This window comes from Podarcis raffonei, chromosome 13 (assembly GCF_027172205.1).
Source record: "Podarcis raffonei isolate rPodRaf1 chromosome 13, rPodRaf1.pri, whole genome shotgun sequence".
Taxonomy (NCBI): Eukaryota; Metazoa; Chordata; class Lepidosauria; order Squamata; family Lacertidae; genus Podarcis; species Podarcis raffonei.
The window spans coordinates 36,503,560-36,509,280 of record NC_070614.1 but is presented as its reverse complement, the minus strand read 5'-3'; positions in this window follow the sequence as shown (position 1 = coordinate 36,509,280).

Genomic DNA, 5,721 nt, shown 5'->3' with positions numbered 1-5,721 from the left:
GTGTGTGTGTGTGTTTATAGCAAATCTCTAACTTCCAAGATGGCAGTTTGGTTTAATAAGCTGAAAAATATCCAATACAGCCTCCAAGATTAGGCCCCAATTAAAATTAGCCATGACAAGCAATTTCCATTGAAAGCAACGGGGCAGAAGTTTTTTTTTTTTGTCGTGACTTTAACTTGCTCCATTGTTTTCAATGGGACAGGCAGCTCAGTGTGCTCTCTTAAGTTTACACAGAAGCAAGTCCCCCTTACCCAGTAAGCGTGCACAGGGGTCACCATCTCACTCACAAGTAACTTCAGCTGGATCGAGAGCCTAGAAAAGTACTCTGCGAATTTCACATCCCTTTGGTTTGAGGGTACAAAGATCAGTGGAAAAAGGGGGGGCATAGGATTTGGGGAAGGACTAGGACAGTGTCTCGGGGGTAGAGCATCTGCTCGGCATGCAAAAAAAAATTTAAAATCCCAGGTTCATTCCTCAGCATCTCCAGGTAGCACCGGGAGAGGCCCCCCACTCCCATACTGAAACCCTGGAAAGTAAACACTACTGAGCGGGACGGACCAATAGTATGGTTATTAATGTCAATACTAGCTTACTCAGCAGTTAGACAGGTCACCCTTTGAAAAGCATTTATGTAACAGCACACAAAATGGAGGAGGAGGAGTTTGGATTTGATATCCCGCTTTATCACTCCCCTAAGTAGTCTCAAAGCGGCTAACATTCTCCTTTCCCTTCCTCCCCCACAACAAACACTCTGTGAGGTGAGTGGGGCTGAGAGACTTCAGAGAAGTGTGACTGGCCCAAGGTCACCCAGCAGCTGCATGTGGAGGAGCGGAGACGCGAACCCAGTTCACCAGGTTACGAGTCTACCGCTCTTAACCACTACACCACAAGAAGTGCCGGACAGAGCTGTTCTCAGTGCTTTTCCCTAGGCTGCAGGTGCAACAACAGTGTCAGTCGTTCAGCATCTTTATGGAACGGTGTGAGCCAGGCTACACCATCTGAGCCTGTAAGATTTCATCCCAGCCAACCAATTCGGATTCTGGCAAGAATTTAAGAAGATTAAAGAAAGGAGCTATTGTAAGATTAGGAAGAAAGTTGCCTGGGGATCTTCATGCAAAATGTTTGAGATGAGAAAGGTGGTGGCAATCAGAAAACGCTCCAATGTATTCAATGGGACTTGAATAGGATTGCGCTGTGAAAATTTAATATTTCAATAGAATAACATGGGAAAACACCTAGAATAATGGATTAGATTTGGGCTATTGGGACATAATGGGCTCTATTAGCCCAGGTGTCACAGTCACTTTGCAAGATTGCTGAAGGCAACAAGCTTTGGCTGTCTAGTGTCATCAGAGAAGAAACAGTCACACTACAGATCAAAAAGGCTTGGCTTTCATTTGAGCTTGTGTAGGCGTGTGGGGGAAAAACAAGATTAAGGGAAGTAGAAATAAATAGGTCTTACTTCTAGAGCAGCCTTTGCCATTCTGGTCCCCCCTCCCCCAATGCTTTAGACTGCAGAGCCCAGCAGCCCCGATTACAGCTCTCAAGGTGTTTGGGAATTGTAGTCCAAAAGATCTTGAGAGCTCTAGTCAGCAAGGATATGTTTCTAATAGAACCTCTCAGTCCACACCTACAGAAGTACAGTGGTACCTCAGGTTAAGAACTTAATTTGTGTTGGAGGTCCGTTCTTAACCTCAAACTGTCCTTAACCTGAGGTACCACTTTAGCTAATGGGGCCTCCCAGTGGTGTAGCGTGGGGGGTGCAGGGGGGGCCGGCCGCACCGGGCGCAACATCTGGGGGGGGCGCTCGCACTCACAGCTCTCTGCCCCTACCTGGCTCACTCAGGGTTAGGGGGCGCAAATTACTTGCCTTGCCCCGGGTGCTGACAACCCACGCTACGCCACTGGGGCCTCCTGCTGCCGCTGCCGCGCGATTTCTATTCTCATCCTGAAGCAAAGTTCTTAACCTGAGGTACTATTTCTGGGTTAGCAGAGTCTGTAACCTGAAATGTCTGTAACATGAGGTACCACTGTACTGCAGTCAGCATGAGCAGAAAACACTGGAAACTTTTGAATGCTGCAAAGCTGGAAGGGGATACAGTGGTACCTCAAGTTAAGTACTTAATTTGTTCCAGAGGTCCATACTTAACCTGAAACTGTTCTTAACCTGAGGTACCACTTTAGCTAATGGGGCCTCCTGCTGCCGCTGCCGCATGATTTCTGTTCTCATCCTGAAGCAAAGTTCTTAACCTGAAGCACTATTTCTGGGTTAGCAGAGTCTGTAACCTGAAGGGTATGTAACCTGAAGCGTATGTAACCCGAGGTACCACTGTACAACACACCATGGCTGCCGCACCCACAAGGCTCTCTGCAGCATACTTAAAGTATTCTCAAGACACCCACAATTCCAAGTTTCGTTTGGGAAGAAATAATGAGTGTTTAGACTGTTCCTAATGATCCGTCCTAGGATGCAGATCTCATTGAACTCAATGGAGATTGCGTCTGGATAGCAGAGCAGTTTTAATCAAGCCAGTTTAAAGGCAAAGTTTGGCACAGGCTTTACACCCTGGGTGTTGCAAAATGCATCGCTGCTGCCAGGAAAACAGATGGCACCTGAAATTAAAATTAGCACCCCATTTTTCCAGGGAGAAGGTTGACAAAACAACAAGGGAGGGATTAAGAGATAAAATCTTGCAACCACCCAGCTTAAGAGAGCGGGTGTGGAGGAACAAGGAAACAGAAGACACAAATTGCTGGCAGCCCAGTAAGTTACAGTGGTACCTCTGGTTAAGAACTTAATTCGATCTGGAGGTCCATTCTTAACCTGAAGGTACCACTTTAGCTAATGGGGTCTTCCACTGCTGCCACCGGGCGATTTCTGTTCTCATCCTGAAGCAAAGTTCTTAACCTGAGGTACTATCTTTGGGTTAGCGGAGTCTGTAACCTGAAGCATCTGTAACTTGAGGTACCACTGTACGGCAGTCAGCTCAGTGTTGTTGGGCTCCACTCACTACTATGAATTTCAGGAGAATTTCAAAATCTGCATTGCCATTATTATCCTAATTGCTGGAAACTTTGGGAGTTGGGTCCTGTTTCTGGGCTTCCCATGGACATCTGACTGGCCAAAGTGAAAATAGGATGCTGGACTAGATGGGACATTGGCCTGATCCAGCGCGCTCTTCTTATGTTCTGACTAAGGGGTGCACCTCTGCTCACATTGTTTGCCAATCCCACCTACCCCTCTTGCAGAAAAAACAGCTTTATCCAAAGCTTTTTAGTTGCTCGAAACTACCATTTTGAAATCAACAGTAGCTGTGTGACGACAGCGTTACATTTTTATGTATATAGGAAGGTTAGACCAACCAAGTTGTTAGGAAATAGTATGCAGAAGCTTCAGGACTCTTCATCCAGCTAGTCACAAAAATGACCAAATGAGAGACACAAAAGACAACCCTTCTAGGAAACAACCATCACTTTTTACCTAGAAACCCTATCACAGCTTCCTCAGATCTGGGGGTGATGAGAATAATGGCATTAATGGTGCAGGAACAGCAACGCACTTCACACATGCCTAGAGGCAAGTTCCTCATAATGACTCACTATATTCCAAAGCTAAGTCCTCTAATTAAAAACAGGTTCTAGGATGCCTGGGTTTCATGGGGAAAAGGGAGTGTGCAATGCAGAGGCGGAGCTAGTTGCTCCGGCACCCGGAGCGGCGCACATGCTGTGCACCCGGGGGGCGGGGCGGCAATGTCACCCCCTTCAGGGATGACACCTGGGGCAGGCCGCACCCACCGCACCCCCTTCCTCCGCCAGTGGTGAAATGAGCAGGGTGAAGAGGTGCATCAAGCATCTTCACTGCACATCCTCCCTCATATGCTGAAAGCACACCTCTTTACTGTGGCCTTTCACTGTTAAGATATTTTTGTGGTATCCACTTCTCCTCTCTGGAGGTGTTTCCCTCGCTTTTATAATTGTATATAAACTCGTACGTTTGTTTTCAGTTGTATGATTATGTTGCTGCAACCAGCCCTGGGATATTGCAGGAGAGGACAGGGAGGGAAAGAAAGAAAGAAAGAAAGAAAGAAAGAAAGCAAGCTAACTGAGTGATTGATTGATTTAAATTATCTCCTCTTCCTTTCTAAAGTGCAGAGCAGTGTACAATTAAACCCAATACAGTGGTACCTTGGGTTACATACGCTTCAGGTTACAGACGCTTCAGGTTAGACTCCGCTAACCCAGAAATAGTGCTTCAGGTTAAGAACTTTGCTTCAGGATGAGAACAGAAATTGTGCTCTGGCGGTGCGGCGGCAGCAGGAGGCCCCATTAGCTAAAGTGGTGCTTCAGGTTAAGAACAGTTTCAGGTTAAGAATGGACCTCCGGAACGAATTAAGTACTTAACTAGAGGTACCACTGTAAAATATATTATTATTATTATTTATTTTATTTTCACTTATTCGCAAGTTCCCACCAAAAAGTATCAAAGTGACATACAGATCTATGAAACACACACAAAGCTTAAGAACAGTTAAAAACAAACACAGCGATAAAAGAGAACTACAATAAAAGAGAAATATTATCCAAATAGCGCTCATTCAGTAATATTGTAAGAACAGAGAAAGATGAGAGAAAGATGAGACAATGAAACCCACAACTGTGCAAATAACTAGGAGGGCACAAGAGCCTGATTAAATCGCAAAGTTTTCACTACCCTCTGAAATGCAAGCAGTGAAGGAGCTGTGAGAGTGAGGAAGATTCACAGGGTGAAGCCTGCTGCCTGTAACAGACACAGACCCTAAGTAGCAGGAAACAAGCTTTCGCCAGCATCACTGAGAAAAAGCTTTGTCAGTTGATTTCTATCTGTTATGCAGCTCTGTGCTGTCTGCTGAAATTAGCCGCTGCCCAGTTTTGCTGCCGGCTGGTGGGAGCCAGTTATGGACAGCTGGGTGGGGCTGGAGATGCTTGCTTGAACTGTGCAAAACGTCCACTGATCCTCAGGAATCAAGGGAAAGGGGCTGCAGCTTCATGACGGAGCACTGAGAGAGATGGTCCATGTTTCAGTTTCTTACATCTCCATTTACAAGAATCTCAAGCGCCAAGGCTGGGGGAAGGGCCCAATCCCACCCTCTCTGAATTCTTGAACAGCAATCAGGTTCAGAATTGGGGGTGGGGGAAACTGTCAAGTTTGGGTTCCCTCAGTTTCTCATCCCCACCCCCCAAATCCTCCAATCTCCACATCAGGTTTTTGGGTTTGTTTGTTTTTTAAGTCCGCATGAAAATTCACCAGCATGTTCGTAAGAATTTCTCCCAATATATATATACATGGTTGTATGCAACGTTGCCTAATATACAGACATTTGCAGAACAATTTCCGCTGATGCGATGCAATTTTTGAACGTTATTTTCATGAATTCTTGCAATTCTTATGGACCTTTGAAAATACTTTTTTTTTTTTGCGTACTTTACTTGGCATGGCAGAACTCGGAGAATTTCAAAGGATGGCTTTGTTGTCTCGGAAAGTTAAGATTACACAGATTTACCTTGAAATGTGAAATGAGTCTTCCTCCCCACCCTCTGGCCCATACTCAAAATAGACCCTACCAGGCTAGATGGATCAGCGGCCTGACTCAGTGTAAGGTAGCGTTGGTCATGTGTTCACCCCACGCGCTTGCCCTGAAAAGCCAGGATTCCTCCTCCCTGCCCTGTGCATCATTGCCTCAT